Raw genomic sequence first — 11,602 nt, 5'->3', positions numbered from 1 at the left:
TAAAATCACTTCTGCTGTGGTCTAATATATACAATTCCAATAACTCAAGATGTGTGCTGTTGCATGTTTAAGAACCACGGAGGAGAGAGCCATATTTTGTAGCATATCCTCTCACCATGGCTGATTTAAAGCTGTCAATGTGCTACCAAAAAGGAGAGTTGGAAAAATATGCTCAATAACACTCAGATAGTATTTTCCTATAGAAAGGCAATAAATTTTGATAGTCTCAAAAGCATAAACTAAGGTGATACGTAGCAAAATCAATAAGAAGCAATAAGTTTGGGACATTTATCACCTTTGTTTTTAACATAATTAATTTAATTGTAAATTTGTATAATTTAATTTCAAATAATTTCTCTGTTCAAAGACCAGCTTTGAAAACTGAAAATGAAACAATCATTTCTATAAGATCAGTGCAAACCTGGTCCACATGCTAGTAACTCTCACTGCCCACACACCTCCCTGCCAATTATACGACAGTAATGAAGAACTGGGAATCAGACAGTAAAATGAGAGACCTCACACACACACAGACTTCAGAGTGTCACTGCAAGAATCTGCCAAAGTTGTACCCAACGTCACCATCAGGATGTCTCATGACAGTTTTCTTATCCCTGTCTGTAAACAATAGCAGCACCAAACCTGTGATCATCTATCATTTTAGGCCCAGCGATGTCATCAAGTTTAATCCTGAAGTAATGATACTGGATTTAGGAACAGGGATGCAGGCCAGGACCCGACACATCAGACACATTCTGCTCTCTCTTTTCTCTCCCTTTCCTGAAAATACCTCCTGTGAACACAGCCTGAAATTCAGAATGCTAAATGCTCCCATAATTGGCCACAGCTAATTGGGAACAATTGACAGTTTCTCAAGTAAGATTTTGCTCTGATCCAAGTACTATGATAAGCTTATAAAATAGATGTTCACATTTAATCTCATAACTTTTTAAAATGAAAATCTTAAATCTCTATTTTTAATAAAAAGAAAGCAGCTTAGAGACATCATTTAACTAGTCAGGATTCACAGGTAATAAAAGACAGAGTGAGTTGAATGGTAATTGGGTACTAAGCACTCTTTTAGTTGCTTTTTATGTGTTGATTTAATCCTTATGATTTCTAGATACTAATTAGCATGTTTCCTCAATCTATTATCTGTTTCATAAAACCCTTGATTTGAGAATAGCACTTAAGGAAAAATATGTAATATGTGTCATATTGATTATACTCTGCATAACAAATTAAGGAATATTTAAAATTAAAAGCTTACATCTCAGGACCAAGGAAACATGATGTACTGAACCTTTTTGTTAAGGAGGAAATCAAAGGAAGAAAAATCCAAATGAGGAAGTACAAGATGTAAAGGACAATGTAGAACTAAAATTCTAAATAATTTGAAAGACTGCATAGTTTCTCAAAGTTCCTGAGTATAATCCTGGAAGGTTTTGATACTGCCACTAAATGGGGGATTTTACATATGGCTTGGGTAGCAGAATGTTTTTACTGGGAATTAGAGATAAAGAGAAACTGAACCATTTATTATTAGGTGGATAAGGCTAAGTTTCAGGTTATTGAAGAAACTTCCTTATGCAGCAGATCTTTAAGCCTAGGGTTAAAGGAAGTGAATAGAGCCAGAACAATGACACGTTCCTTGTGGTGTCACTTAAAAGAGGTCCTCTAGACTTAGAAGAGGTTTATCTTCTTAAGTAACATGTCTCTCACAATTTACTGTACCTGTTGCACATGGAGGGAGGGGAAGGATGGAGCCTGTATGTGGGGCCATTCAGAGAAATTATTCAGAAAGTCAGCCTGCTGCTTCAGGTTCTGCAAGCACACACAGATTTGTTCCCAAGTGGACAATCGGGCCAGGTGTTCTACATGTTGCTCTAAAATTAAGGAAAAGAAACAACTGTTAATATGAAGACATCTTGACTTTATTGTCTTTGTCCCTCTCCCTGGTCTGTTTCCATCTGTCTTGTCTCTTTATGTCGACACACCCAGGGGAATGGAGTGGAAAAAAGGCAGTCAAAAAAACAGGACATAATATGCTAATGACAAGGCAACCCAGGAAGCCAGAAGAGCTCCTATCAGTCCTCTAACTTCTCAAACATTTAAGATCCTTGAAGCTAGGTGAGTTGAAAGAAATTTTCTCAAGGATCATCTTGTAAATAACTTTTATAATTTAATCTATTAATTTACAAAAGACAAATAATATCACCATTAGCAATAGTATGGAGTGGCAGAAAAGTAATTGCACAAGATCTATTGCATGCCCTTTAAACTTAAGAAAACATCTTCTATACTAGCCTATTTTTTAATCAGATGACACGAGTTATATAGACATATGAAAGTCTGTGAATTGAATTAATCTGTTTTGGAAAATTAATATAGTTAAGTTGATGGATGAAAAATTGAAACAGTGTGAATAATAATATTTAATGGTAATAGAGAATAATGATATTGATTCAAAATTAAAATTTAAAAACAAATTTAATTGTAGAATTGAAATTAATTGGAAAAAAATAATGAAAGTGACTGTGTTTAGGCTAAGTGGAAATCCTCCACAGAATCAATCCTTCCTTCTTTCTTCTCTTTCTCTTTTTTAATGGAAAAAATTTACACTGTGTTTTTGTGTATAAGTATACCAGTAGACCATTTGTATTAGGTCTTTTTTTCACCATATTTATTTTTCCATATTTTTATTGGCACATTATCATTATACGTATGGTGAGATTTGTTGTTACATATTAACACATGCACACAATATAACAATATAATTTGGCCAATATAACTCCCCAGTGTGTTAAGTCTTAAAACTGGCTTTTCCTTATAAAAATAAATACAGTTATTATATATTGAAATGAGCCCATCAATAACAATTTTCATTTTATTATGCTCTATACATTCAAAATAAATTTATTACACGTAACTGAAACTAATCAATAGGCTCAAAATTATTGCTTTTTCAATCCAGAATTCATAGCAATTATCCTGAATATAAATTACAACATATTCCTCTTTTCACCAAAACCGTAATGTATGGCCTTAATTGTTTGAACCTGGCCTTAATTGTTTGAACCTATCATGGCTTCAAGTTAGCACTCCTGTTATGATAGTTGGAAATTCATCTATGCTAAACCAAAAGGATTTTTTTTTTTTTGCTACTATAACTTCATGAGTTTTCTATTGCCACTGTTACAAATTCTCAGTGAAGTAAAATAATTTTGCAGTTCAGAATATCAAAGCATGTTCCATTGGGCAATATGGACTGAAATGCATTCCTACCCAAATTCATAAGTGGAAGACCAACTCCCAATGTGACTATATTTGGTGATGGAGTCTAAAAGGAGACATTAAGTGTTAAATTGAGTTAATGAAGGTAAAGTCTTGATATGATAGAACTGGTGCCCTTACATAAAGAGGAAGAGGCACTAGAGCTCTCCTCCCTACCCCTTCATGCACACAAAAGAAAGACCACATGAGGAGGTAGCAAAAACATGGCCCTCTGTAAGCCAGGAAGCAAGACTTCCCCAGACATTAACCCTAATGCACCCCAATCTCGGACTTGGAGCCTCCAGAACTATGGGAACTTCTTTCATCATCTACAAAGTCAGCAAATGTGTGTTAAGTCCTCTTAACGTGTCATTAGTTCAACCTGCTCTTCTGCCTCCCTCTCCCACACTGAGGTAATGATCATGGAATTTTACCTGAATTAAATGGGGAATCCAGGATGACCTCCCTATTTTGAGGTCAGCAGATTGGCAACCCCAATTGTATCTTCATCATCGTTGCCATGTATCTTAACATATTCACAGGTTCTATGAATTAAGATGTGGTATTCTTGAGGGCAAGAAGGGGTTTATTCTGCCCAATACAAGGACCAAACTACAAAAAAAAAAAAAAAAAAAGTCAAGGAGGTAGCTGCCCTTTGCTTCAACTTAAAAAAAAAAAAAAATGCTAGGGAGGAATTTTTATCAGCCTGGCAAGGACCACATGCCCATTCTGTGGTAAGGTTGGGACTGGGAGCCAGGCAATGTATCATAATTCAGCCCAAAAGAAAGCTACATATTTGGAATGGGATGTGGAACTGGTCTTTGAAAGAAGAGATGGCTTTTCTCAGAAGGAGGGAAGGCACCAGAAGGGCCAAACACTGGTTGTCCAGTGCTTTTCTATCTACCCTCAGCCCTGTGACTTTCTTTGTGGCACTCGGTACTATAGACACACCCTAATACTAGTTGCTCCTCTTTTCATACAACCCATACAACCCTTCATGTCTTTCTTATCTCAGAAAGCCTATAGAAATTCACATTCTTCTAAATACACTCAAATGCTAATTCTTCTAGGAGAGAAGTGAATTTCTGGAACAACCCAGCTTTCCAAAATTCAAGTTACTTACTGCTTTATGAAAGTTTAACAGTTATGTCCTCCTGATGCTGAGGGTAAATGCCTTCCTTTTCCATTGCTTGTGTGTTTCAGACACTCTCTTAACTCCTGACTTGGGAAAACTCATTTGGCTCTGCCCCATTCTTGTGTTATCCTGTTTGAAGAATCACAGCAAATGCTTTCCAAAAGTCCAGTGAATTTGACTTCATTGTGGAGAGATTTATGAATGCCAAGTTTACTTTCCAGTTCAAATCTCTTTCCTTGTGCCACTAATAGACAATAATGACAGTGCCAACCTCCAGGCAGCTGACTTCTTTCTGCAAAGGAAAATTCAATCTTCAAAGGGCATTCTTTTATTAGAAAGGAACTGGTTGAGTGGAAAATTAGATTTTTACTAAGAATGATTTTCTAAAATAAATAATTAAATTCCAACATAAAAATCCAAAAGAGAATAACCTGAGATATGTTTCATTACATTACTTTTGTGTAAAATGCAATTCTTCTTAGATGTGCATATGAATATCAGTCCACTATTCTAGCAGGGAATTCTAAGATCAACACATTATATGATCTCAGGAAAAAGTGTCATTTCGCTGTAAGAAGGCAAATGAAAAAGCTAACTCACATTTCTAGGCAAATTAGATTATTTATGAAGTAGACATATGCCAAAACAAAATCAATTAAAATTATGTGAAGACAATAGGCAGCATCAAAATGGTGACATTTAGCACAGAGGGTTTATTTTCAGCTCAGGGATGAATTGCCTTTATCTACTATCCAGGCTTTACTTTTTAACCTTTTTAATTCTTTTAATAATCATAGTCCTCATGATTACATTACCGGTATGGAAAAGCTCCCGTCAATGCAGTAATATTCAGAAGTGAAATGATTGGATTGCGAGAGTTGTAACCTAATCAGCCCATCCTAGTTTGAATGCACTGGCTGGGTGGCATAAGTGTAGGCAGGTGAGGCATGGCTGGAGGAGGTAGGTCACTGGGTACATCTTCCCTGTGGGCCCCATCCTTCCCCACTCCCTGTCCCCACTTCCTAACCTCAACATTAGCAGAAGAGTTTTCTGCCACTGGGCCTTTCCTCCATCATGTGCTTCCTCATTTGGGCTCAGAGCAATGGAGTCAGCTGCCTATAAACTGAGACCTCTGAAACCATGAACCCCAAATAAACTTTCCCTCCTCTAAGCTGTTCTTGTCAGATACTTTGGTCACAACAATGCAAAAGCTAACAAAAATAATTATATTTCTTATAACACAATGCTGGGTTAGGAATAATTTACCAGAACATGTTTTTGCTTTCACAGGAAAAAAAAATTGTACTAAAGTACCACACATCCATTTTAAAATTTATAGTATTTGGACCAATATTAGTTTTACATTTATTAGATCTCTATGAACAACTTGTTTTTTACTTCACTGAAATTTCATGAGTGAGATAAAAGACTTTTGTTGGACCTTGGCAATATTTGCTTTGCCAAGAAATTTTCTGTCTTTCGCAAAATTTTTCGTAAAAGTACTTTCTCTTCTTAAAGTGCTACATGCTTACTAGTGCAGCTGCTAAACTTCTTCACACTCACCTTTAGTGTGATTGACGGATACTCCCTCCTTTATTATCCTTTTCAATGCTGAAGTTCCTCACGGTTCTCCCCTACACTATCTTTATCATCCCATGTTTTTTCCTAGGCTTTACTATCTTCTCCATTAGTTTACTTTCACCTATGTGTGGAGGACTCTGAAAAAGAAATTTCAGTCCTATAAATGTCATCTGAGCTCCACGATGTGACCATTTGGCTGCTGGACAGCTCCGCCTGATATACTATAGCTGCCTTCAGAAATGAAAATGGGCTCTCCTCACAGGCTCTTCCTGCACCCCATTGGCAGGGGGTGGCTTCAGCATCTACTGAGTTGCTTACACCAGAGAGTGGGTGATGGTCCTTGATACTGCACTCTTCCTTAAATATTACATACTGTTTATATCAATATAACTGAAATATTTTCATGTCTCACATGCTAACTGGACTTCACACATCAACATCACCAAGTTGTGATGTTTCAGCCAGAAAAATCTGATGAAATCAATGATCTTTTAAAAACATTTCCTCTTAAAATGAAGAAAAAGTGACTACTTTTGCTTTTAGAATAAAACTTAAAATCTCAAAAACAGCCTACAAAAATCTGATTTCTTCCTGAATATCTCCCCTCATCTTCATATTTTTTTTTCCAAATTTCAGATTTCCAACCACTTTTCACAGGCCTGAATTTATTCTGATCACACAACCACAGGACAGTTGCACAGGCTATTCCCTAAGCCTAGAATTCTCTGTCATTCCCTTCTCACTTGAGTAACTCCTATCATCCTCATACCATGACTTATCTATCTGTCCTAGTAGAAAATTTGCCAGGGGCCAATATCTAGATGATATGATTTTATTCTATGTTCTCTTCACCCCAAGTCTCAGAGTACATTTGAATGATTCACCAATTATTTGTACTTCATGTTTTTGCATTGTATTATTTTTGTTTTGTTTTGTTTTCCCTTGCCTTCAGAAAGAATTGTATCTATCTATGGTGTCACCTTTACCCGGCAGGCACAATATTGTACACAAAAGAGATCAATAATAAACATTTTTAATGGAAAGTGGCTTGGGAGGGACAATGGGCACTTTAAAGCACACTGAGCCGGTGACCCATGATGAGACAGGCTGGTTCAGGAGATTGGGAGCCAGGAAAGATTTGAATAGGAAAGTGGAATACTCTGATATATCTATTTATTTATTTATATATTTATTTATTTATTTATCTATTTATTTATTTAAACAATGAAACATTGCTAGTACAGGAACTACAAAACGATGAATAACTACCTAGTGAAACAAACAGATTGCATTATTTTCACCACTACAGCCAACCGATTACATGTCATAAAGAAAATCCCTCCAGAAAGTGCTGTTGATCCATTATTGATGACTGCAGAAGTAAGGACAGGGACCCAGCCATGAGTACAAGGACAACAACACACTGCATAGAGGGTGAGAGGCTCTGAGGGGGCGGTTTCTACAGCACTGGAAATCTGCAATGGGAGTGCTGTTGGAGCACTTAACTGAGAAGGTATTTTAGAAGTCAACTGCAGTGTGGCATCTTGAAAAAGATAATTAGGAAACAGTGATATGGATCACTTTTCTCATCTGTCCATTCTTATACTTTGGATTTGGTACAGAAGGGACTATTAATAAAATAGGAACTAAAAAAAGAATTTCTTCTGTATTGTCTTTATTTCAAATTCTCCAAAACCACTTTTGTGTTTTATTAATTTGCTCCTCTTTTTTTCTTTCTCTAATGACTGTTTTTCTCAATAGGCAGCAGCAATTTTTCTTGAAAGCTTTCCTGGGACAAACAGAGAACATTAGTTGGAAAGAAAGAATATAGTATTTGTAGAACCTAACAAGTACATTTCATATATAAATCATTGTTATTTATGAAGCCAGCAAATGTTTGTTCAGCAATTCTTTGGAATCATTTTCTTTAACTATTAAAAGTCAGCAAACATTTGTTCACTGACTGTCTATCACCAGGTGATATGAACTCTGGAGTTGGGCCATAGTTCCTCCTCTTAAAAAGGATAAGTGTTTTCATATTTTTTCCCAATATTAATAAGTACTTAGAAACTATCCCTCTCTGATAGCCCCCTGAGCCAGTCCATTAACCACTATTTGCTCGTAGGAAGGAAGTGGTTCTATCTAAGGCTAAGTGCCAAGAATTTTGCATTCCATTCCATTCATTGCTTCTGTTACTGATTTATTGAGTAATATTAAGTAGCAATTCTGCAAACTTCCCCTTTGTCCTTCAGAGCATGGCAATGTAATGTGGAAATTCCAGTAATGTGGGCATAGCCTGGGGCATGACTAAAAAATAGGTGGAGATCAGAAACATATCTCTAGTACGTCTCTGGAATGTCCCTAGAGATGGCTCATTATTGAGTAGCTGAGCAGGGACATGACTCAGCCAGTTTCTGCAACTGGCTGTCTGGGTCAGCTAGGAGAATGCTGGCAAGAGTAGCAGATCAGCCAGTGTTTGCTGACTGTAGAAAAGTGAGCCTGTTGGAATTGGAATTTTTAAACAATCGGACTAAAAAAAAAAAAAAAACTGATTTGATTTTTTGTCAGTACTACAATATTAAGAAAAGTTACAGTCTTTCATCTGCTTGCAATAACTTTCTTAAACATGGTCAATGCATTTGAAGTATATCGAGAACAGTTATTTAATCAGTGGACATTAGAACTCCTCTTCAGAAAGATTCTTTAGAAAAACATCTTGATATTTGCAGTTTATAAACTAAGAAAGCTTCTGTTGACTAAGAGTTGTGTGAATTGTTTTTAAAGAAATTAACACTAAACTGGAGATAGTGGGAAGGAGAAGAAAAAGAGAAGAGAGAGCAGAAAAGTACCTAAGCAACAGAGTGAGGGAAGGAGGCTGGAAGTCTATTAAGCAGGAACATCTAAGAAACAACACATACCGGTAGTGTAAATTTTCCTTGCAAAATGATAACTGCATGCAGATAGATATGTCATGTGTATGGGGTTTTAGTAATTTGATATTTGCTTTTGGATGATATTCACAGTCTGTGATATGAAGAAATTTGAAAATTTTTCTGTCCATTACACATCATTGTGTTATTCATGCCTCCTTTTATGATAAAAACTGGGCAATTAAGGCCAACTACAATCACCCTATTTAACTTTATGGGGCAATAGTTGCATGATACTCAGTTGTGGGAATTTGTGTCAAGACTCATGGGACAATTGCTTTATGGCCCTAAAATAAGACTGTGATTGTCTTTGGTCTGTCCTTACTGCCAGCACCTTGTATACTCCTTATTACAATGAATTCATATTTATGAATATGAACATAGTTAAGTTTCTAACGGCAAAGTTAAATTTAAACTTCTATGAAGGTACCAGCTGTTCCTAAGTGAGATAATTGTCATTTCCCTCAGGCCAAAAATTCCAGTTCAACTTAAGACAGGACTTGAAACATACATACCCTAGAAGCCAATTTTGACTCACAGAGCTCTGTTCAAAGTGTCAATTTCCACACACATGAGTGCTTTTTTTTTTTTTTTTTTTTGCTTTTGCTTTTGATATAAGTCCCCAATGAGACTGTCCAGAACTCTGGTTCCCAGGGCCATGGTTCACATCCAGCTAAAGTGTTCCTGGTCTGTCAGCCAGGACCAAAAGAACTGGCTACAACAGTGAAAGCAGAGCAAATGGCAGCTTTCATAGTAGAGGTAACTCGTTACCCGAGATGCCTATAATGGACCCTACAGGAGCACTTCATAGATTTCTTTTTAACCATTTCTGTGGGTTAGCAGTATTTAAGGTTTCTGTGAGTATTCTACATGCTACCCCTTTACACTGACAGAAGACTGTGAAAATCAACTCCCTTTCTTCTGACTGGGTTAATTCTAAGGCAGAACATATCCTTCAGAGCTCCTTCAGGCTGTTTGTTACCTTCTGCCTGAGACTGTACCAACACCATTGTTTGTCTTCCTTCTTTTCACTCTTCTCCCTCCTCCAGCTTCCTAAGCAGTGTCCCCTAAAGACACTCCCTTAATAAACCTTGTGTCTTTGGTGGAGAGTCAACTACGGCTGAATCTGACCAAAACAAAGGGAGTGGTGAGTAAAAGAGGAGAGACAATTTGGAAAGAAAGGCATGTTCTGAAAGCAGAAGAGAGGGTCAAGAAATAAAATACTGTATAGTCTAGGACCACAGTACAGGGAGCTTTCATTAGGGGTGCTAAAACATAGTGCTTAAAACAAATCCTTTAACTCATCCTCACTGAGAATAAAATTCCAGTTTTGTTTCTTTATAGCTATGTAACCTTGGCAAACTCTTTTTATTCTGTAAACCTCTACATTTCCATCTATAGATTGAATTTAAGATGCTTACCTTCAGGAATACTTACAAATATGGAAAGAAGCTTTGTATCTAAAGATATTTATTGCAATATGATTTAGATACACAACTTGGAGTGATTTTGTCCCCAAAAGATTTTTGTCCATATTGGAAAATGGTTTTGTTTTAAAATCTCAGAGATGGCAAAATTACTGGGTACCATTTCATAAAAACTAAAGATAATGCTACACATCTTACAATGCCAAGGACAGCCTCCTATCACCCCCAATCTGCTCCAAAATGTCAGTAGTATACAGTTGAGAAACTTGAAGAGCACCAAAAAATTGAAAACAAATATTTCAAAAAATAGAAAAAGAGAATGATTAAATAAATTATAATTCATCTTCTAAAAATATAATAGGCTATAACTGAAAATAAATTATTTTGTTAAATTTTTATTAACACCTATGGTGAGATTATAACAACATAGAAAATGCTGAGGGTCTGTAAAATTGATGTGAATACATTTATTGATGCAAGTCATATTTTTTGTTACTCCATGTGAGGTATTGGACTTAGAATATTATAGCAGTGAAGGAGATAAATGCATTGCTCTCATGAAATGTACATTCCAGTGGGAAGAAAGGAAAATAGAAGATAGATGATATAAATAGATAAACAGAAACTACTCTGAAGACCTGATATCTCATCTGAGATCTATTACTAGAAGGTGTGAACCATGTTAGGATGGAGGGCAGAACATTCCCAGGCAGAGGAAACTATCAAATAGAGACCTTAGAGTGAGAACAAGCTTGGAGTTTTGAAGAGCAGAAGTATAAAGAGCCAAGGAAAAGTAAGATTAGCAATACAAACTGTAGAGAATGATAGACTTGAATTTGAATGCCTGCTCTGTGAGACACAAAGTAAGATGTTCACCCTCTCAGACTGTGTCCTCAAAATTGCTTTGAAGTTTATAGTTGAAAATAAGAAAGTTTCTCAGGATCACGGTGGAAATGAAATTGGGTAATTCATGTAACATGTTAAGTGTTATGCCTTTTCATACCAACTCCTTAACCAGCAGTTTTAATTCAATAATAAAATCAAAATGAAAAATGTGCATGTAGTATATAAGCTGGAATTTAAAAGGATATTTACATATACTTCATATAATATATGAAGCCTGAGTAATATTACACATAGCATACATGGTACAGGAGTTAAAGAAAGGATTAGATGGTCCCTAATGTCCTTTGATCTTATAAATGTTAGGACTCTATAAATTCTTGCACAATGTTAATTGAGAAATATCTGTGCAT

Source organism: Urocitellus parryii, chromosome 3 (assembly GCF_045843805.1).
Source record: "Urocitellus parryii isolate mUroPar1 chromosome 3, mUroPar1.hap1, whole genome shotgun sequence".
In the NCBI taxonomy this organism is placed as follows: Eukaryota; Metazoa; Chordata; class Mammalia; order Rodentia; family Sciuridae; genus Urocitellus; species Urocitellus parryii.
The sequence above is the reverse complement of the archived record's forward strand: the minus strand, read 5'-3'. Positions refer to the sequence as shown.